The 24542-nt window shown below is 38.1% G+C and overlaps 2 non-coding genes across 2 annotated transcripts; both read right to left on the bottom strand.

The window, feature by feature from the left end:
* Positions 1-15386: 15386 nt before the first annotated feature.
* LOC128279822 (small nucleolar RNA R71) lies at positions 15387-15493 on the bottom strand. The gene has a single exon (XR_008270017.1). It is a non-coding gene; the product is annotated as a small nucleolar RNA R71 (small nucleolar RNA).
* An 8487-nt stretch (positions 15494-23980) lies between these two features.
* Positions 23981-24086, bottom strand: LOC128279729 (small nucleolar RNA R71). The gene has a single exon (XR_008269926.1). It is a non-coding gene; the product is annotated as a small nucleolar RNA R71 (small nucleolar RNA).
* Positions 24087-24542: the final 456 nt, after the last annotated feature.

Below are 24542 nucleotides of genomic sequence, written 5' to 3'. Positions count from 1 at the left end.
TACGAGCTTACTAAGCTATATAGCTGACTTTGTTGCTTTTCCATGTTTTATAGTGATTTCAAAGCTAGCTCAAACACGGGGATCGTCGGAGACTACATCACACTATCCATTAACACTTTGGTACCTTTGAAACTATGTTTTGGGTCATATAGCATGTATAGGGACTTTGGTCATTTTGGTTATAGCTTGATGGTGAATTTGGCCATTTGTGTTGGCTTATAAAAGTTATGTTTATAATGTTGTATATGGCTATATAAATTGACCTAATTGGTTTGGTTGGTGATGTATGTTTATAGGTATGCTAATGTCATTTGGTGACGTGTTTAATGTTTACTTGGAAATGGTTGATGAAATGAGGATGTTTGTTATTTTGGTTTAGATTAAGAAATGCTTAGATGAAATGATATGAATTATGTTTGATTTGGTTGTTTTGGGTTACCTATTATGCTTTGTTTTGGTGCCATATATGTAGGTGAAGGTGTGTACCAAATGGGGTGGCAAATTGGCTTGGTAAATAGCCTATTTTTGTCCACACAGGTAGAGACACGGGCGTGTGTCTCAGTCGTGTGTGACACATGTTTAAGCACACAACCGTGTGTCCCCTAGTGTTGAAATTAAAATCAAGTCAGTATGCTCCACACGGCCTCACATATGGGCGTGTGACTTGGTCGTGTGGCTTAAGTCAGTATACCCTATAGGTTTGGCAAAGCCTAGCTCATGGCCTGGCACACTGGCATGTGTGGCCATTTTTAGGGCACACTGGTTGGCCATACGGGCATATGTGTTGGCCGTGTGACCCAATTCAAAGAGTTACACAGGGTAGGGCACGGGTTGGGACACGTCCATGTGCTCTCATTTCGAATGTCTACACGGTCTGTGACACGTACGTGTCTGGTGGCTGTGTGAGACACATTGCCTGGCCACATTTGCATGTGTCCCCTTTTTTGAGAAAAATTTTGCAAGTTCTTAAAAGTTTAATAAGTTATTGGTTTAGTCCTGAACCACTCCTAAAGCATGTTTAGGGCCTCGTAGTCTCATTTTCGGGACAAATTGATTGAGATTGAATGATGATTATATTAATTGATTTAAATGTATGTGAAAAGTAATTATAAATGTGTTGTAAGCCTGGTAATGCTCTGTAACCCTATTTCGACGTTGAATGCGGGTAAGGGGTGGTACATTTATTTGTATCAGAGCTACAATTTAGTCTATTATAGGACTAACGTAGTGTGTGTAAGAGTTTAACTAGATATGCCATATATAAACTATGATAGTGTGATGACTTCTGACATTTTAAAATATGTTTTTATATAGTAAATGGATCCCGATCAAGCTATAGTTGATGAGGTTGAGAGTAAAGCGCCAGCTCCCGCTTAAGAGATATCGCTATATGATTCTAGACTCGTAATAGGTAGCCAAGTAGGAGAGGCTAAAGAAGCCTTCTTCCAAATGATGAACGAGTGGTTCATACAATACATTCATATGAACTCGGCTACTCAACAACCTCTACCCCCTCCTAATCCCTAACCAGTTCATGTAGCTCCTCAAAGAGTGAGCTTTTAAGATTGAACAAGCCTCCAGTATAAAAGATCTATAAACAAGAGGCTGAAGAGTTTAGAGCTAATGTTGATGATGACCCTGAGAGAGTCAAGTTTTGGCTTGAAAATAAGATTCAAGTGTTTGATGAGCTTTCTTGCACACCGGCTTAAAGTTTAAAGTGTGCTATATCCCTTCTAAGAGACACCACATATTAGTGGTGGAATACGTTAGTATGAGTGGTATCGAGGGAGAGAGTTACCTGGGAATTCTTTCAAACTGAGTTCCGAAAGAAATACATCAGTCAACAGTTTCTCGATAAAAAGCATAAAGAGTTTTTAGAACTAAAACAAGGCTGCATGACCGTACCAAGTATGAAAGAGAATTTGTGCGACTGAGTAAATATGCTCGGGAGTATGTTTCTACCGAAAAAATTATGTGCAAGCGGTTTGTGGACGGGTTGAACGAAAATATTAAATTTCTGGTCGTATTTTAGGTTTGAAAGAATTTGTTGTGTTAGTTGATCGAGCCTACAAAGACAAAAACTTTAGCTGAGAAAAGAAGTAAGCTGATTCCAAGGCTAGAGATTTGAGGAAAAGACCAATGAATAAACCTTATCATTCTTCATCAAAGAAATTCTGAGATTCGTATAGTCGATCGAATGCATCAGTGGGAAACCAGAATAGAGATCGTTAAAATCAACCTGTGAATTCTAAAGCTCAAGCTACTTCTATCTCGAGTGTTGGCTGTGTGAGAAGCAATAAACCTGAGTGTCATAGTGCAGGAGAAGACATTTTGGTGAATGCTGGAATAAGAGTACTAAAGCTTGTTTCAAATGTGGTTCATTGAATCATTTTATTAAAGACTGTCTTAAGATGATTAAAAAAGATATACCTCAGAATGTGAAACCGAGTAATGTGTCGACTAGAGGAAGATCACCAAGAAATGCTGGAAATCTAAGTGGTAGTCGAGGGGTGACAAAAGACGCCACAGTGAGATCTGAAGCTAGAGCACCTACCAGAGCCTACGTTATTTGCACTAGCGAAAACGCTTCATCACCAGATGTTATCACCGGTACATTTTCTCTTTACGACACTAATGTGACTGCTTTAACTGATCCTGCATCAACAAATTCGTATGTTTGTGAGAATTTAGTGTCTAGTAAGAAATTGCTTGTTGAAATTAATGAGTTTATGATTAAAGTATCGAACCCCTTAGGCCAGTATGTTCTAGTTGACAAAGTATGCAAGAACTGTCCTTTGATGACTTGAGGTTACTGTTTCGCAGCAGACTTGATGCTTTTACCATTTGATGAGTTCGATGTGATTCTGGGTATGGATTGGTTGACTTTACATGATGTCGTTGTGAACAGTAGATGAAAGACTATTGAATTGAGATGTCTGAATAATAAAATCATTCGAATTGAATCTGATGAGTCAGGTGGATTGCCATTAGTGATTTCATCGATGTCAGCTCAGAGATATGTTAAAAAAGGTTGTGAAGCATACCTAGCGTATGTTTTAGATACCAAGGTGTCTAAAAAAATTGAATTGGTACTTGTTGTAACGCCTCGAACTTTGGGCCTAGATTAATTTGGCTTTAGGCTTTGGGCTTTAGGTCTCATAAAATTTTTAAGTGAGCACGAAAATGACAAATGACATGTTGGCTATAAGGGTTTAAGGAATTTGAAGTGTCTAGGTATGTTGGAGAAGTTCTGGGTTCGAGTTTTGTGGTGGAGGAATTTTAATTTAATTATTAAAATAACCAGGGTTGGGAGTAGTTGGGCTTTTAAATAAAGATAGGGGAAATAAGCATCAAAAAGCCTTGTAGAAGAGTGCTTTAGTGACGCCACTTAGAGTGAAGGGAGGTGGCGTTAATAGCTAGCAAGGAGGTCCAAGGTTCGAATCCTAGTTTAGTGTTTTTAGAAGTATAATTTTGGCCTTCTAGAAGGATGGAAGTGGCGTGAAGATGGACTCCAAGGGGAGTGTTCAGAAGAGAAAATTAAGGAAAGAATCAAGGGGTTATCAGGGAGAAAAACGAGGAGATGAGAAGGGAGAAGTGATGGAGCGAAAATGGGAATTGGGCATGGGAGAATTCAGCTATAAGGCTTATAAATAGGGGCCGAATGCTAGGGTATGAAGCTAATGCCAAATTTCCTTCACCTATTACCAGAAACTCTTTTCTCTAAAAGTTGAAAACCCTCTACTTTTCTTTTCTTTTTCTTCTTCCTTGTGCCAAATTCTATTATTCCTCTACCTCATTGCTGACTTTTCTTTCTTTTTCCTTGGAGCCGAATAACCCTCTTTTGCCATACAAAATCGTAAAGGGCCAAACCTCTTTGGCCAAATACCCTTCGTGCAATCACTACTCCTTCTACTCTGGTCAAATCTAGTATAAGTATTGTTCTTCCAATCGGTTTCTTTGCTAAGTATCAAATATTGTCCCTCACTCTTTTTAATCAACTGTGGTAGGGAATTAGTATCGGATCTCGGATCTTATCTCATTGCCGAATTGCTCCTTAGGTGTTGAGGTTTTGGTAAGTATTCCTCATCCATTGGCTAAGGTTGGCCGAATAGCCATGGTAAGGTAAGGGGGCTTATGTTGGATACGAGTCACCTATTATTTTGTTTTTAATAGTTACGATTGGTGCAGATCTAGGAGTTGATCGTGGTTACTGAAAGGGTTGTTATACTTATCGCGCAAGGTAAGGTTAAGATGAGATTCCGGCTTTTGGTAAAGTATTCGATAAGTATGTGAAATTCATCTTTAAGTGATATCAATTGTAGGTTTGGGCTAAGGAAATCGCAACACGTTTGCCTACCATGTGTGTACATACACTACACACACACAATGAATTGGCAAAAGCCAAAATGCCAAAAGTCGAAAAGCCGAAAAGCTGAAAGTTGGGCTACGGTAGTCACATGAGTGCGCGACCTAGCTACACATGGTGAACACTTAGTACCACTCATGCGACCCAACCGATTTGTCTCGTAGCTCTCTTGTCTACATGGTGTCCTTTACTTGGAATCACGCATGCGACCTAGCTACATTTATATTTCACGTAGCTCTCTTGTCTACATGGTGTCCTTCACTTGGAATCACGCATGCGACCTAGCTACATTTATCTTTCACGTAGCTCTCTTGTCTACATGGGATACATCTCGTATCACACATGTGACCTAGCTACTACTGAGGTGTCTCGTAGCTTTCTTGTACACATGATGTGCACTCGGCATCATACATGTGACCTAGCTACGCTCCTCTATTTCATTCGATCTCTCCGAATGTTCAACCGGGATCTCTCTCTATATTTATTTCCATTCTTCCAATAGTCGATTTATATTTTAACATCAGCTAGTATATTTATATAATAGGCTGAAATATAAGAATGTACATGAAATTATTGTAATATTTACATACAAACTTACCTTGGTGCAAAATGTGGAAATTTTGCAATTTAGTCCAAAACTTTTTCCTTCCCCCGTTCGAGATCAATTCCGCGTCTTTCTTGATCTATAATAACACATTTAGCTCATTTAATACTCATACTATTTATTTCAATCCAAAATCACATCATGGAAAAATTACATTTTGCCCCTAACTTTTCAAAATTACAATTTTGCCCCTAGGCTCGGAATTTAATTTCAGCCCTTATTCTTATATTTTATGATATGCTGAACATTTTCTCTTCTACAACAACATCAAATTCTCACTCTATCATATAGTTATGAACAATAGGTATTTTTACCGATTATCTTGCTTTTACTCGTTTTCACTTAAAACCGAGTAGCACAAGTTATTTAACATAATTTAAAACCTCATATTCTATCATAAAACATCAAAATACACAAATTTCACCTATGGGTATTTTTCCAAATGTGAACCCTAGGTTAAATTATTACTAGCATAAGCTTAATCGAGCTTAGGGATTCCAAAAGCGTAAAGAACATTAAAAGCGGGCTTGGAATCACTTACTATGGAGCTTGAAAATTGAACAAACCCTAGCTATGGAGAGAGGAGAATTCGGCAGCAACTAAGGAGGATGATGACCAATTTTGTGTTATTTTTCCCATTTTATTTCATTTAATATCCAAATGACCAAAATGCCCTCCTTACTAAACTTTCAAAAATTCCTTCCATGTCCTAATTTTGTCCATGAACTTAAAATTGGTAAAATTTCTATTTAGGACCTCCTAATTAATATTCCAAAACAATTTCATACTAAAAACTTCTGGGATGCAAATTTTGCAACTTATTCGATTTAGTCCCTACTTTCAATTTAAGCACTTTAGGCATAGAATTTCATCACGAAATTTTTACACAATCATGCAATCATATCATAAACCCCAAAATAATTATAAAACAATTATTTCTATCTCGGATTTGTGGTCACGAAACCACTATTACGATTAGGCCCTAATTCGGGTTGTCACAATTCTCCCCCCTTTTGAGATTTTCGTCCCGAAAATCTTACCCATAAAGAGGTTTGGGTCTTGTTTCCTCATAGCTTCTTCAGGTTCCCACGTAGCCTCTTCTATCCCATGTCTCTGCCACAATACTTTCACTAAAGCTATACTTTTATTTCTTAACTGTTTAACCTCTCGAGCCAAAATCTTTATTGGTTCCTCCTCATAGGTCATATCCGATCGAATCTCAATTTCGTTGGAGAAATCACATGTGAAGGATCGAACGATAACGTCATAACATTGATACATGAAACACGTTATGAATTCTTTCTAACTCTGCCGGTAAGGCCAACCGATATGCCATCGGTCCAATTCTCTCAAGAATCTCGTGCGGCCCAATAAAACGCGGACTCAACTTGCCTTTTCGACTAAATCTCGAATCTTTTCCATGGTGACACCTTCAAGAACACTTTATCACCCACCGAAATTCAATCTCTTTTCTTTTTAAATCGATATGACTTTTGTCGATCTGAAGCGACTTTCAAGCAATCCGAATTACTTTTATTTTCTCTTGGTTTCTTTAACTAAATCAACTCCATGAATCTGCTTCTCACTAAGCTCGGTCCAATATAAAGGAGTCCGACACTTACGACCATACAAGGCTTCAATGCGGTGCCATTTGTATACTTGATTGATAAGCTGTTATTATAGGCAAACTCAATCAAAGATAGATATTTCTCCCAACTACCTCCAAATTCTTAAACACAACATCTAAGCATATCTTGAGTACCGGATTACTCTTTCTGTTTGACCACCTATTTGTGGATGAAATGCGGTACTAAAGTTCAATTTTGTACCCAAAGCTTCTTGTAACTTTTTCCAAAATCTCGAGGTAAATCTTGGATCTCTATCGATATTATAGACATAGGTACTCGTGCAACTTCACAATTTCAGCAACATATAATTCGGCTAATTTATCAAGTGAGTAATCAGTGCGTCTTGGTATAAAGTGGGCTGATTTTGTTAATCTATCAACCACTACCCAAACAAAGATCCTTCTTTTTAGGAGTTAAAGGCAAACCGGTTACAAAATCCATGGTAATCTTGTCCCATTTCCACTCGTGCACCATTCTTGGTTGAAGTAATCCTCAAGGCACTTGATGTTCAACTTTTACTTGTTGATGATCAAACACTTGGTTACAAATTCGAAATGTCCTTTTCATACACAGCCACCAATCTGACTTCTTTAAATCATTATACATTTTTGTGCTACCAGATGAACTGATAAGCAGTCATTATGCGCCTCATGTAATATTTTACGAATCAATTTATCGTTTTTCGGCACACATATCCCGTCTCGAAACATCAAACAATCATCCGGTCCAACTCGAAAATCGAGTCGAACTTTGATTAGCATTGAGTTCTCTTGATCCGCAACTCACTATCATTCTTTTGAGCATCACAAATTAATTGGAGAAATAACGGTTTAGCTCTCATTTACGCTAAGATTGACCCATCATCGACAATGCTAACCCGTGTTCATGGCTCTCAAAGTAAAAAGAAATTTTACGCTCAAGGCGTCAAGAATTCATTTGCTTTTCCGGATGATAATCAATCACTAGATCATAATCCTTTAATAATTCAAGCCATCTTATTGTCGCAGATTCAGATCCTTTTGACTCATCAAGTACTTCAAACTTTTGTGATCGGTAAAAATTCGGCATTTTCACCGTACAAATAATGTCGCCAAATCTTCAAGGCAAAAACAACAATGGCGGTTCCAAATCATGTGTAGGATAGTTCTTCTCATGCGGTTTTAAGCGTCTCAAGCATAAGCTACCACTTTACCCTCTTGCATCAACACACATCCAAGGCACATCAATGATGCATCACTATAAATTACGAACTCCTTTCCGACTCGGGCTGTACTAAAATTGGTGCTTCATCAATCGTGCTTTCAATTTTTCAAAACTTTGTTGACATTTATCAGTCCATTCAAATTTAACATTCTTTTGCAACAACTTAGTCATAGGAGAGGCAATCATCGAAAATCCTTCAACAAAACGTCTATAATACCCGCTAAGCCTAAAAGCTTCTAACCTCGGATACATTCTTGGCGGTTTCAATCGACGATCGCAGAAATCTTACTTGGATCCACCAATACCATCACCGAGACTATATGCCCCAAAATCCGACTTCACGAAGCCGAACTCACTTTTACTAAACTTGGCAAACAGTTTCTTTTCTCTCAAGATTTGCAATATAGTTCTCGGTGTTCGGCATGTTCAGACTCATCTCGAGAATAAATTAAAATGTCATCTATAAACACTACTACAAACTTATCCAAATATGGCCTAAGATCCGATTCATTAAGTCCATAAATATAGCTGGAGCATTTGTTAAGCGAAAGGCATCACAAGAAACTCATAATGTCCATACCTTGTCCTAAAGGCGCTTTTCATCATCGACTCCTTAACTCTCATTGGTAGTAACCGGACCTCAAATCAATCTTTGAAAACACTGTGGCCCCCTTTAACTGATCGAATAAATCATCAATCCTCGGCAATGGTTACTTGTTCTTTATAGTCACCTTATTAAGCTAACGGTAATCAATGCAAAGTCTCATTGAACCATCTTTCTTCTTTACGAATAATACAGGAGCACCCCAGGGAGAGAAACTCGGTCTCACAAATCCCTTGTCTGTTAACTCCTGCAACTGAGCCTTCAATTCTTTTAATTCAATCAAGCCATTCTATATGGAGCAATCGAGATCGGTGCGATGGTTCGGCAACAAATCAATAGCAAAATCTATCTCTCTATTCGGAGACAACCCGGCAATTCCTCCGAAATACATCCGAAACTCACGACTATCTAAGACGATTCAAATTTCAGTTGGGGCAACTCAATATTCATTACATAAGCCGGATAAGCTTCACACCCTTTTCTCATGTATTTCTGTGCAGACATGTGCGAAATCACCATAGGCAATTTATTTGATTCATCTGTTTCAACCCACGAATTTCTCCATTTTCACATTTCAACTCTAGTGTCTTTTGTTTACAATCTACCTTAGCATCATACAATGTTAACCATCCATTCCCAAGATAACGTCAAACTCACCAAATGGTAACAACATCAAGTTGGCCGAAAAGCAATGACCTTGAATCATTAATGGGCAATTCTTGCAAACCTTGTCAACTAGCACATATTGGCCTAAGGGTTCGACACTTTAATCGTAAACTCAAGAAATTCAACAGCAACTTTTATTGGATACTAAATTCATGCAAATATAGGAATGAGTGGACCGGGATCAATCAATGCAATAACAATAGTATCATAGAGAAAATGTACCAATAATAACATCGGAGATGATGCATCTTCTCGAACACGTATAGCATAAGCTCTAGCAGTGCTCTAGCTTCGATCTTGCCGTTAAATCTTTCATCACGAGTCTTACTACTAGTCCCACCTCCAGATTTCTCGGTGGTCTACCTCTACTAGCGGTGGTATTCATCTAGCACTCAAATCTTTCTTCTTTAACTTTCTCCGGACAATCTCTAATAAAATGCTCGCGAGAACCGCACTTTGAAACAAGCTCGCTCGGTCCCCAACACTCACCATAATGTTGCTCGCCACATTGTTGACACTCGGGCTTTCTAGGTCGCACATTACCCACACTTGCCACCAAGTAGCTTGAGCTTTAGACCCGAATATGCTCTACCACGATCTCTGTGAATCCCCAATTGAAACTGTCATTCGAGGGTTTGTCTCTTTGGACCTCTTTGGTTGAGATTGAAATGGCTTGCTTATCTGTCTTTTCGACATCTCGGTCCTCAATAGCAGCTTTTCTTCTTTCTTTGTTCAATTCTTCGGCTTTAAGAGCTCGATCAACCAATACTACAAATTTTTCAACTCCAAAATTCCTACAAGCACTTTAATGTCCTCATTCAGCCCATCTTCAAATCTTCTACACATAATGGCCTCGGTGGACACACATTCACAGGCATACTTGTTGAGTCTTACAAATTCGCGTTCATACTCGCTACTGAGACATTTTCCCTGCTTCAATTCAAGGAACTCCTTCCGTTTTGATCAATGAATCGCTGACTTATGTATTTCTTTCTAAATTCTTCCGGAAGAAATCCCAAGTAACTTTTCTTTTGGCACCACTGCAACCAAAGTCTTCCACCGGTGGTAAGTCAATCTCTCAAAAGTGATACTGACACACTTTAAGCATTCCTCGGTGTACATGAGAGCTCATCAAATACACGGGTAGAATTTTTAAGCCGAATTCCGCTTTCTCGGGATCATCATCGACCTTTGCTCTAAACTCTTCAGCCCCTTGTTTTCGAATCTTGTCAACCGGAGGCTTGTTCATTCTTACCAAATCTATACCTTGAGCAGCTCTGGTGAATTGTCCGAGGTATAGGAGGGGTGGAGGAGGTTGAGCATTTGGATTTGCTCGAATAAATTCAGTATACCAATTGTTCATCATTTGGAGAAAGGCATCCGAGCCTCATCTCCTTGTCTCAATGTCTCAGTCTACTTTCCACAGTAGCGGTCCCTTGTGCGGAGCCGGCGCATTACTAAGACAGATCATCACCGTAGCCTTCTTGGGATCCATTACTATATTAAAACAAAACACAGTTTAGAATAATCAGGAGTCACCACACTATCACAATATTTTTATGGCATGTATAGCTAGACTTTTACACACACTTTATTAGTCCGAGAACCGACTAAACCATAGCTCTGATACCACTAAATGTAACACCCCTTACCCGTTACCGTCGCCGGAACAGGATACAAGGTATTACCAGAACATAATACATACCATTAAACATAATCGAAATATAAATATGTCTTGAACAATATTAGCCAACTTTAATGGCTTGTACAAATTAGCTGGTCGAGTACTGTAACTAATATTTTAAACCTAGACAAATATGACACGTAACAAAATAATTAAGCCTACTATACATGCCATAATTCAAAACGTTTAGTTCAAATACCCTAAAGTAGGATAGTGCGGATAGATCTTCACGATCCTTAACTCCCGAGCAAGCGGAGAACACTATAAGACAAAAGAGAGAAACAAAGTAAGCTTATAGCTTAGTAAGTAAGTATGTAAATACTAATTAAAAAAAATCTAACATGTTTACACAACAATTCAAGTACATCTACTTTAACTTCACTATTCATTCCACTTTGATTAAGCTTTGTCTCTGCTGCGTCATATTCACTAAATAAATCATAACTCGAGTTACCAAACTCGAAATTCAAATCCATAAAATTTCCCTAAATCTAGACTCATAAAGCTTTTTGCTAATTTTTTCTATAATTTTGGTTCAGCCGATTAGTACAGTTTATTAGTTAAAGTTTCCCTGTTACACAGCTCGACTGATCTGACCTCTGTTCACTACAAATTGAATTTCTCTCAGTACACAATTCAAACAACCCTGAAGTCTGTTTCATTTAAAAATAGTCTCAATAAGGAATTTAGGCATGTAAACTATATTTCTTAATTTTATTTGTACAATTTTTAATGATTTTTCAAAGTTGGAACAGGGGATCACGTATTCATCCTGAGCAAGTCACATACAATTGTAAATATCTCAAAATATAGAATTCCTTTGCTTGCTCTGTTTCTTTTATATGAAAGTAGACTCATTAAACTTTAATTTCACATCTCATTCAACCTCTAATTATATTCCTCCTATTTTTGGTGATTTTTCAAAATCACGTCACTGCTACCATCTAAAAACAGTTTTAATGCTAATTTCACTCTTTCACAAATTCTTTATGCTAACCTCATTTTATCTTATATTTGTATATACCACAAATCATTTTCACCACATTTCATTCACCATAAGTGTAGGTCCAAACCACAATGTCACCACAAAACCATCCCGTTGAACAATTCGGATCAATCCTCGATATTTAATGGTTTCAAAGACACACCCCACCATCATACTTCATTTAGTTCGGCTCTCTTGTACACATGGTGAACACTTAGTACCACTCATGCGACCTAGCCGATTTGTCTCGTAGCTCTCTTGTCTACATGGTGTCCGTCACTTGGAATCACGCATGCGACCCAGCTACATTTATCTTTCACGTAGCTCTCTTGTCTACATGGTGTCCTTCACTTGGAATCACGCATGCGACCTAGCTACATTTATCTTTCACGTAGCTCTCTTGTCTACATGGGATACATCTCGTATCACACATGTGACCTAGCTACTACAGGTGTCTCGTAGCTTTCTTGTACACATGATGTGCACTCGGCATCATACATGTGACCTAGCTACGCTCCATCTATTTTATTCGATTTTTCCAATGTTCAACCGGATCTCTCTCTATTATTTATTTCCATTCTTCCAATAGTCGATTTATACTTCAACATCAGCTAGTATATACATATAATAGGCTGAAGTATAAGAATGTACATGAAATTATTGTAATATTTACATACAAACTTACCTTGGTGCAAAATGTGGAAATTTTGCAATTTAGTCCAAAACTTTTTCCTTCCCCGCTCAAGATCAATTCCGTCTTTCTTGATCTATAATAACACATTTAGCTCATTTAATACTCATACTATTTATTTCAATCCAAAATCACATCATGGAAAAATTACATTTTGCCCCTAACTTTACAAAATTACATTTTTGCCCCTAGGCTCGGAATTAATTTCAGCCCTTATTCTTATGTTTTATGATATGCTGAACATTTTTCTCTTCTACAACCACATCAAATTCTCACTCTATCATATAGTTATGAACAATAGGTATTTTTACCGATTATGCCGTTTTACTCGTTTTCACTTAAAACCGAGTAGCACAAGTTATTTAACATAATTTAAAACCTCATATTCTATCATAAAACATCAAAATACACAAATTTCACCTATGGGTATTTTTCCAAATATGAACCCTAGGTTAAATTATTACTAGCATAAGCTTAATCGAGCTTCCGGGATTCCAAAAACGTAAAGAACATTAAAAACGGGGCTTGGAATCACTTACTATGGAGCTTGAAAATTGAAGAAACCCTAGCTATGGAGAGAGGGAGAATTCGGCAGCAACTAAGGAGGATGATGACCAATTTTGTGTTATTTTTCCCATTTTATTTCATTTAATATCCAAATGACCAAAATGCCCTCCTTACTAAACTTTCAAAATTCCTTCCATGTCCTAATTTTGTCCATGAACTTAAAATTGGTCAAATTGCTATTTAAGACCTCCTAATTAATATTCCAAAACAATTTCATACTAAAAACTTCTGGGATGCAAATTTTGCAACTTATTCGATTTAGTCCCTACTTTCAATTTAAGCACTTTAGGCATAGAATTTCATCACGAAATTTTTACACAATCATGCAATCATATCATAAACCCCAAAATAATTATAAAACAATTATTTCTATCTCGGATTTGTGGTCACAAAACCACTATTCCGATTAGGCCCTAATTCGGGTTGTCACACACACGGCCTAAGCCTTGCCACACGGGCATCTCACACGCCCGTGGCCTTTGAGGGTTTCGACCAAGGTTTACACGATTCACACGGCCTGGCTATTAAGCACACACAGCCGTGGCAATTTATCAGATCGAACACAGCCTGGCAATCACGTCACACGGCCGTTGCACACAGGCGTGTCCCTTTTTCAATGAGTTGTATTTTACACAGAAAAGGGTACTTAGGGAGTAAGAAAGCCAATCCAAAGCCTATATAAACACCCTAAGTATGACCCAAAGAGGAGGCCACTTCCAGAAATTTTCTGGAATACAGAACCACATGCCAGGAATTACTTGAAGGAGGCCAGACGATCCATCTCAAAAGCCAGAGCTACTCCAAGACTGAAGATCTCTCTCAAAATTCCTTCAGGGGTTTTAGAGTTTTCTTCATGTTTTGTTATTTTTATACTTTTGAGATGTATCTTATTTTATTATGAACTAAACCCCTTAGATACTTAAGGGGGATAAAACCTATAATGGATCTTGTTATTATTATCTGAACTGTATGATAAATACTTGATTTGTTCTTAATTATGTGTTCTTAATGCTTGATTTAATATTTCGGGTATTAATTCATGATTTGATGTGCTTATGCAGAGGAGGAATAGACACTGCCTAAGAGCAGATTTGGCATAATTAAGCGAATTTGATCGAACGCCTACAAATAGGGTTATGAGATTTTGCCGGATTAGGGTGAAACCTAATATGGGAGTCTATAAAGTGATTTACTGCTTCCCTAGGGGTTTTAATTAAGAAAGAAATTTCGATTAATTCAACAGAGGGTTAGACGTTATTAGTCTCGAAAGGGATAATAACATAGGTTAGGGAGTCTCAAGGATCAAGTTAAGTGAATAAATCATCCGGTTCAGAGTCAGATAACAAGTGAAATCTAGGTGGATTCCTCTTTGGGTGTTGTCTTTATCAATTGCTTCTCTTCAAGTCTTTTTCCAAATTTTCTCTTAGCTTTAATTAAATTAGTTAATTAGTTTAGATAATTAGTTTAATAAACAAATCCTTTTATTCCTAGGCTAGATAATAAAAAGATAGTTATTACTGGTACTTTTGGTTCCCTTGGGTACGATATCCCGGTCTTGCCGTTACTATACTATTGTTCGATAGGTGCGCTTGCCTTTTCGTCATGATAATAGTTAGTCTAGGTTTGATCTTCATTATAAATATTTATTACTTGTTACGAATCACGCGATCAAGTTTTTGGCACCGTTGCAGGGGAACTGAAATATTAGGAACACTAAATTTTGATTACTTTAGCAATTTATTTTTCCTGTAATTTTATTTTATTTTATTATTTATTAATTTACTTTTTCTCTCTCTTGGCAAGTTTTTATAGTTTATGACTAGAAGAAACCCATTAGGACCATTACTTTTTGACGAAGAAATCGATCGCACAGTTCATAGAAATCAAAGAGAAATAAGGCATAGTTTACGATACACGGAGAACGAGCGAGAAGACGATACTCAAACCCCAACCGAAGAGATGGCCAAAGACCCAGGCGATCAACTGCTTCCTACAATTGCAGCTAATCAAAATCCTGCTCCACGTACTATTTATGACTATGCTAAACCTTCTTTAACAGGAACTGAGTCTAGTATAGTTAGACTTGCTATTGCTGCGAATAATTTCGAACTAAAACCTAACACAATTCAGATGATATAGCAGTTTGTTCTGTTTGATGGTTTGTAGCATGAGGATCCCAACATGCACTTGGCGAATTTTCTTGAATTTTGCGATACATTCAAAATCAATGGCATTTCTGATGATGTCATTCGTCTTCGGTTATTTCCCTTTTCACTGAGAAACAAAGCCAAGCAGTGGTTGAACTCGTTACCACGAGGGTCTATCACCACTTGGGAACAAATGACCGATAAATTTTTACTAAAATATTTTTCGCCAACTAAAACGGCTAAATTATGTAATGATATCTATTCTTTTTTTTAGATGGATTTAGAAACACTTTACGATGCATGGGAGAGATACAAGGACTTACTGAGAAGGTTCCCTCACCATGGGTTATCGCTTTGGCTGCAAGTTCAAACGTTCTACAATGGTGTGAATCCCTCGACAAGACAAATGATTAACACAGTTGCTGGCGGAACCATCAACAATAAAACACCAGAAGATGCCTATTAATTCATAGAGGAGATGTCACTGAACAACTATCAGTGGCAAGTTATGAGGACAAAGCTAACAAAAATAGCCGGCGTTTATAATATTGATTCAGTCACCATGCTCTCTAATCAGGTAAAACTTATCAATAAAAAGATTGATAGTTTTCTTGGTTCTACGTAGGTACATCTAGTAATGAGGTGTGATTCAAGCGGAAAAGGTATGCATACAGAATACCAATCCTTCAATCCTACAACTGAAGAAGAACAAGTCAACTATATAGGTAACAATAACTTTAGATCTCAAAATAACCCATATAGTTGTACCTATAATGTAGGTTGGAGGAACCACCCAAATTTCTCCTGGGGTGGTCAAGGGAATCAAAAGCCACAAAATCCTTAGGGTTTTCAACAGCCACCTTATCAACAAGAGAAGAAACCAAACGTTGAAGAGATGCTTTCTAAATTCATCTCGGTGTCAGAAACCCATTTCCAAAATACCGAGACAGCATTTAAGAATCAACAAGCATCGGTCTAAGGACTCGAAACTTAGATAGGCCAGCCATCCAAACTAATCTCCGAATGACCACAAGGTAGATTACCAAGTAATACTGAACCTAATTCAAGGAAACACCTCAATGCAATTAGCACTCAAAATATGGACGGACTCATTGCACCCGAGCAAAAAATACAACAAAACAATGTGATGGACAAAGGACGAGAAGAGGTAAACAATAATGATCCCAAACAGGTAAGTACGAATCATGAACCTCGTGTGCCATATCCTAAAGCGATGATGAAAGATAGAACAGAAGAACAATTTGGTAAGTTTGTCAAACTCTTAAAGAAATTACATATTAACTTACCATTTATTGAAGTTCTTTCACAGATGCCCAACTCAGCAAAATTCTTAAAGGAACTTCTGAGCAATAAAAGGAAATTAGACGCTACATCGCATGTGGGACTCAATGCAGTCTGCTCAGCTATTCTAAAGAATAAGCTACCTAACAAGTTGAAAGATCCAGGGAGTTTTACAATTCCTTGCTTAATTGGTAGTTTATCTGTGAATAATGCTTTAGCTGATCTAAGGGAAAGTATAAATGTTATGCCCTATAAAATGTTTAAACGGCTCGGTCTCGGTAAACCCAAACAGACTAGCATGAGCATACAATTGGCTGATAAAATAGTTAGATTTCCTAAGGGTATTATTGAAGATGTTCTCGTTAAAATTGATAAGTTTATTTACTTAGTAGACTTTGTCATCTTAGATATGGATGAGCATAACGAGGTACCTTTAATTTTAGGACAACCTTTTTTAGAAACTGCCAGAACCATTATTAAAGTAGGCAAAGGAGAGCTAACACTTCGTGCAGGTGACGACGCAGTAACACTTCAAGCATGTGACTCAGTCAAAACCTCTAAAACTCAAGATAACACTATAAAACCGGTTAATGATAAAACTAATACTCAATCATCCTTGCAGGAACCCCCTCGAACCAAGACAACGGAGACAGTGCACTATTATCATGTAGAGAACAAAAACACCCATGAGGAACGAAGGCTTCAAATAGAGAAGCTTGATGAATGGCGAGCACACAAACTGAGAACACGTGATAAACCAAAACTACGCTAAAACAAGCCCGATACCTCTCCTAATCAACTTCAGGTTGGCGAAAAAGTCTTACTGGATGCCGCAGATCCCCACATTGTCACTACCACACCAAATAAGGAAATCCCTTTTATGGAACTCAGTATTTTCCCATTCGGTACGGTTGAGGTGAGTTATACCAAGTTCGACACTTTTAAGGTAAACAACACCCGATTAAAACCTTATTTTAAGATTGATAGCAGGAACGAGGAATATGAACTCCTCAAACCACTATTATAAATCAACAGAGAGGTAAGTCAAGCTTAGACTATAAATAAGCGCTTCTCGGGAGGCAACCCGAGCACTAACATATTTTGATTTCTTTATTTTTTTAACTTCTCACACTTCGAATCAATTAACTTAGTCTCTGAATTGCAAAGTTTTTCAGTACACACGGCCAAGCACATGGGCGTGCCTAAAGCCATGGCCAAATAGGGGAAGAGACACAGCCGTGCGATACAGTCGTGTTGAAGCAGGACATGATTTCCCCAAAACACGGGGTGCGATAAATCCCCAAGGCCGTCCAACATGGCCATGGATGAACTTGATACGGGCGTGGGGATAGAAAACCATGGGCATGCCAGTGGCAAGGCTCGATTCTATTTCTTCAACAAGGGTGTGCGACATGCCTGTGCCATTCAGCCGTATACAACAATACACGGGTGTGCTACCATAGAATACGGGCATGGGAGAAGCGAACAAAGCTAGCGACATGGCTGTGTTTGACACACGCCCAAGACACATGGGTGTGTGATAGTAGCCGGGCACGACCTAACTCGCAAAATTCGAAAAACACAGGCTTGACCTCAAAGTACATAGGTGTGGCCCTAGGCCGTGTGACCCTCCCCTATATAAACAAACCACTGTTCATCTTCTTCCTCCTTTCAAAACCCTAGCCGAAATCTACCCTCCCCTAACCCCTAATCCCTATTCCGGCCACCATTCCCTAGATTCTCACTTCCCCAACCCCCAAACCACCCTCAAATCCACTCTCCTTGCATTAATCCCTATTTTCCCCTCCCTATACCCTCCATTTTCCCACCACACGGCTTCCTCTCCGCGTCACACGCCCGTGCTCGCCACCACACGCCCGTGCACCGCCTTACAACAGTCTTTGGTTCACTTTCTCAACCTTATTTTTCCAATTTGTGTTGCTACATTAGTATTCTACATGCTTTGCATAGATATTGTTACTATTACAAATATGTTTTAGACAAGTTAGGAATTTGCTTTAGAATTTTCTATATTTGACTTGTTTAAGCTACTAAATAACATATACTAATTTTAGGCCTATTGCTTAACTACTGATGTATCTTAGATTCTATCAATGCTCATGTATTTTCAGGTACATTATGTCATCATCAAGAGGCAAGAAGGCCGCGGTCCCTTCCTCAAAGAGACGTAGGGGACCGGGTTCTTCCTCGGTACGTGCTACAGTCGAAGTTCACCACCTGTTCCTTGAATTTTCACAAGCTTCACAGGAGGAGCTATTTTAGATACTACGCGCACGACCCATCACCACAGGTCGCTCCATTGATTGGGCTACCGTAGAACAAGTCTAGCTCACTGATGCCATTCGCGCCCTGTTGTCCACAGACCCATGGGAACAGTTCTTCTCTCTTACCGAGCCCACTTATTTAGAGCTAACTTTAGAATTATGCTCTACTTTTCATTTACAGGTGGTGATGATGAACAATGACGACCCAGGCACCATTCACTTCCGATTAGGTAGTCTAGTTCGTGCGATGAGTGTCCCAGAGTTCGGAGTTGCTCTGGGACTTTACACTGATGAGTTTATGGAGGAGGAGGACATGAATGCACTACCATGCAATATCCACATCTCCCCCTCCTTGTGCTAGAAGGCTTTGGCACCACTCTCTTCCCCATACGACCCCAGCCGCTCGAAGGCCTCAGCTCTCCCCCCTTCCCTACGATATCTCCATGCCATATTGGCACACACCTTGACCGGAAGGAGAGAGAGCACCAGCGTCATCAACACCTATGATGCCTACTATTTCTGGTGCATGGCGAATGGACACGTGACTGACTTGGTCTACTTTATTTCTTTCGCCATTCGCCATCAGACTGAGCGGCATCGGAAGGGAGTGATCTCCATCGGCTCCTACGTGACGCGCCTTGGCAGACACTTCAGCCTCCTCAACACCGCAGCGCGGTCATCAGCGCCTACCCTGATAGGTCAGATGTCTCCACAGGGTATCATGACTATGTTACACATGAGGATGATCGAGCGTCGATGTGGGATCGATCCTCCTCAGTACCGTCTCTCGCATGCCATTGACGAGGAGGATCTTGAGGACATCCCTGATGATGTTCCCCCACAGCATGAGGAGCCTTCCACTACACCACCTAGGGAACGACCAGTTTATGCGGTTGCTTCATTGGCACATCTTTCCGACCGACTCGCCCACTTCGAGCAATACTGCACTACGCAGTTCGAAATGATTCACGAGTGAGATCAGCGACGGGATCGACAGATGGACGATATGCAGGCCATGATGCAGCAACTGTGCCAGCACTTTCACATCGCCACTCTAGCACCACCATTTAGGGGCCCCACCAACGAGGATTATTGAATCCTCCTTTTTTTTATTTATTCTTATTTTTATTTTATCTTATTTTATTTATTTTTATTTTTATTTTTCTTTTATTTTCATTTCAATTTTATTATTTTATTTTGAAAGACATATCTATATTAGTAAAATTTTACTTTTTTCTATTTTCTGGTATTTCTAACAAGTAATTCCACTACGCTCTCTTCCACACCAACTCTTAATAAGCTTTTCATGATTCTACAAACTTCCAAGCAAAGCTGCTAGGAATATTTTACGGAATGAGGAAACAAAAGGGAAATAATACCTCACAAGTGCCATGTTCAACGACCAAATTTCTTCATCTAGCCAAGAACAATGGCAGCTACCACTTTCCCCGAACACTCCATCCTCAGAATCAAGCTCCACATCCATATAACAGGGAGTTTCACCTCCTTTCCTCTTATGATTTTCTTTATTTTGAATAATCTATCTCTGTACATTGAGGGCAATGTACATCTTAAGTGTGGGGGGTGAACATGAAACCTAACTTTTTGCATTATTCTCAAATCCCTGAATTTGGTCTTGTGCTTAAGTGATTTCTCATAATATTGATAGAATGAATTCTGAATGATCTATAATTATTGCTAATATGTCATGAATTAAACCAAGGGAATTATGCATGATTATTTGATTATAGGACTTTAAAGAATCGAGCATGATAAGTTGATATTTTGAGAAATAAAATTTTTAGACTATTTCTCCTAAATTGAGATATTATCTTGAAATCCTAAGTATACAGATATGACATCAAAAACCCAAATTTTTGGTGACATTTTTCAGCCTTTTGAGCATATAGCTTTTTTTCTTTCTCACTTCTTTTGTGGTTTGAGTGCGTCAACATTGAACTGTTATTCTAGAACTTGCTTTGATTATACATGTCGAGATCACACGTATGATTTGATATATTGAGATGATAAAGGCACTTAGGATTTAACCCATTTACTCCATAAAAAGCCTTCCCACATAATTAAACCCTTAGCAAACCCCCTTTGAGCCTACTAACTTTTTTTTATTGATTAACCCTTATCATTAACCCATTAACCCATTATTGTTGAAATCCTCTTACTTAATTTACATTTTTATCGAGATTAAATTTAATATTATTACCTCACTATGTTCCCATTTTTTGTTACTGAATTATGAAGTATGATTTCTACATTGTATTGACTTGATTTCTTCTTAAAAAAATGTAATTCTCAGCAAGCTAAAGTTGTCATGAACTCATGTAAAATAGTTCTAGATATTTTTTTGTGGTTCAGTAATTAAGTTTTTGATAGTGGGGTAACATATTGAAAGTATCTCGATTCTAACCCCTGTTCTTCAGCTTGTATCCATACCTATAACCTAAACCCCATTACAACCATGCAAAGACCTTTTGATTAGTGTATCATATCATTTACAAGTGGTGGAGATTTGATTTTCATGCAAGCCTATGATAATAACTTTTCATGTTAGACAATCGAGTGCTTAATCTTGAACCTTAAACACTTTGAGTGATTTTAGTGAATCTTTAGTGAGGATGTCATCTCTTGTATATTTAGGACTAAAGTTGATTACTTAGAGGAAGGAGATTACCTATGATTTTTATTATCAAAATATCCGATTTAGATTGTTTGAGGCTTTTAATGCCCTATAGTTAAATTCTCACTGTATAATTTTTTGTGGAATAGTTTGTAACATTATCAATACTGATCATGTAATTGAAAAGAATGAATTCTAGCAGTAAATGAGAGTTTTGCTTGAGAACAAGCAAATGCTTAAGTGTGGGGGTATTTGATAAACCCCAAATTATACATAGTTTTACCCCAAATACTTAACATATTTATGGATGTTTACTACTAGATTTGTGGATTTTGGTGCTCTTAATCCGGTTATTTCATGTTTTGTACTGAGGAGAGCACCAAGAGTCAAAAGGAGCCAAAAACGAGCTAAAAAGGAACAAAACAGACCAAATCGAGAAGATCACACGGCCTAAGCCTTGCTACACGGGCATCTCACACGCCCGTGGCCTTCGGGGGTGTTGACCAAGGTTTACACGATTCACACGGCCTGGCCATTGAGCCCACATAGCCGTGGCAATTTAACGGATCGAACACGGCCTGGCACTTACGTCACACGATCGTTGCACAAGGGCGTGTCCCTTTTTCAAAGAGTTGTACTTTACACGAAAAAGGGTACTTAGGGAGGAAGAAAGCTAATCCAAAGCCTATATAAAAACCATAAGTATGACCTAGAGAGGAGGCCTCTTCCAAAAATTTTTTGGAATACAGAACCATACGCCAGGAATTACTTGAAGGAAGCTAGACGATCTATCCCAAAAACCAGAACTACTCTAAGACTGAAGATCTCTCTCAGAATTCCTTCAAGGGTTTTAGAGTTTTCTTCATGTTTTGTTATTTTTTTTACTTTTGAGATGTACTCTTATTTAATTATGAACTAAACCCATTAGACACCTAAGGGGGATAAAACCTATGATGGATCTAGTTATTATTATCTGAACTGTATGATAAATACTTGATTTGTTCTTAATTATGTGTTCTTAATGCTTGAGTTAATATTCCGGGTATTAATTCATGATTTAATGTGCTTATGCAGAGGATGAATAGACCCTACCTAAGAGCAGATTTGGCATAATTAAGAGGATTTGATCGAACGCCTAGAAATAGGGTTACGAAATCTTACCAGATTAGGGTGAAACCTAATATGGGAGTCCATAGAGTGATTTACTGCTTCTCTAAGGGTTTTAATTAAGAAAGAAATTTTGATTTATTCAACTAAGGGTTAGACGTTATTAATCTCGAAAGGGATAATAACATAGGTTAGAGAGTCTCACGGATCAAGTCAAGTGAATAAATCGTCCGGTTCAGAGTCAGATAACAAGTGAAATCTAGGTGGATTCCTCATTGGGTGTCGTCTTTATCAATTGCTTCTCTTCAAGTCTTTTTCCAAATTTTCTCTTCGCTTTAATTAAATTAGTTAATTAGTTTAGATAATTAGTTTAATAAACAAATCCTTTTATTCCTAAGCTAGATAATAAAAAGATAGTTATTACTGGTACTTTTGGTTCCCTTGGGTACGATATCCCGGTCTTGCCGTTACTATACTATTGTTCGATAGGTGCGCTTGCCTTTTCGTCATGATAATAGTTAGTCTAGGTTTGATCTTCATTATAAATATTTATTACTTGTTACGAATCACGCGATCAGTTAGTTAAAAAAAAACCTCTTTATTCTTAGGCTAGATAATAAAAATACAGTCATTACTAGTACTTTTAGTTCATTTGGGTTCGACAATCCGGTCTTGCTAAAAGTATACTACTGTTCGATAGGTACACTTGCCTACATCGTGATAATAGTTTGTTTCAAGAATGATTAATTATAAATACTTAAAACCTATCACGAAATCACGCGATCAAGTTTTTGGAGCCGTTGTCGGGGAACTAAGATTTTAGAAACACTCAATTTTTATTACTTTAGCCATTTATTTTTCTTGCAAATTAATCTAATTTAATTTATTATTATTTATTAATTTACTTTTTTTTCTTTCTCTTGGCAGGTTTTTATAGTTTATGATTAGAAGAAACCCATCAGGACCACTACTTTTTGACGAAGAAATCGATCGCACAGCTCGCAGAAACCAAAGAGAAATAAGGCGAAGCTTAAGATACATAGACAACGAGCAAGAGGACGATACTCAACCCCTAACTGAAGAGGTGGCTGAAAAACCAAGACAATCAGCTACCTCCTGCAATTGCGGTTAATCAAAATCCTGCTCCACGCATTATGTATGATGATGCTAAACCTTCTTTAACAGGACCTGAATCGAGCATAGTTGACTTGCTGTAGCAGCAAATACTTTTGAACTAAAACCCAACACTATTCAAATGATATAGTAATTTGTTCAGTTTGATGGTTTGTAGGATAAGAATCCCAACGCTCACTTAGCAAACTTCTTAGAGCTATGCGATACATTTAAAATTAACGGTGTTTCTGATGATGCCATTCGTCTTCGGTTATTCCCTTTTTCATTGAGAAACAAAGCTAAACAGTGGTTGAACTCATTACCACGAGGGTCAATCACTACTAGGGAACAAATGATCGAAAAATTTCTATTAAAAGCAGGCTAAAACGGGTAAATTACATAATGATATCTCTTCGTTTGTGCAGATGGACTTAGAAACTCTTTACGATACATGGGAGAGATAAAAAGACTTACTGAGAAGGTGCCCTCACCATGGGTTACTGCTTTGGCTACAGGTTCAAACGTTTCATAATGGCCTGAATCTTTCGACTCGACAAATGGTTGACGCAGCTGCTAGCCGAACCATCAATAATAAAACACCTGAAAATGCCTATGAGTTTATAGAGGGGATGTCACTGAATAACTATCAGTGGCAAGTCATGAGGACTAAGCCAACTAAAATAGCAGGTGTTTATAACGTCGATTCGGTTACTATGCTGTCAAACCAGGTAGAACTTCTAAATAAAAAGATTGATGGTTTACTTGGTTCTACTCAGGTACATCCAGTAATGAGGTGCGAGACGAATAGAGGAGGAGCATGCACAGGGTATCAACCCTTCAACCCTAGCATCGAGGAGGAACAAGTCCAATATATGGTTAACAATAACTCTCGATCTCAAAATAACCCATACAGTAACACTTACAATGCAGGTTGGAGGAACCACCCCAATTTCTC

This window comes from Gossypium arboreum, chromosome 8, assembly GCF_025698485.1.
Source record: "Gossypium arboreum isolate Shixiya-1 chromosome 8, ASM2569848v2, whole genome shotgun sequence".
NCBI lineage: Eukaryota > Viridiplantae > Streptophyta > Magnoliopsida > Malvales > Malvaceae > Gossypium > Gossypium arboreum.
The sequence above is the reverse complement of the archived record's forward strand: the minus strand, read 5'-3'. Positions and strand labels throughout refer to the sequence as shown.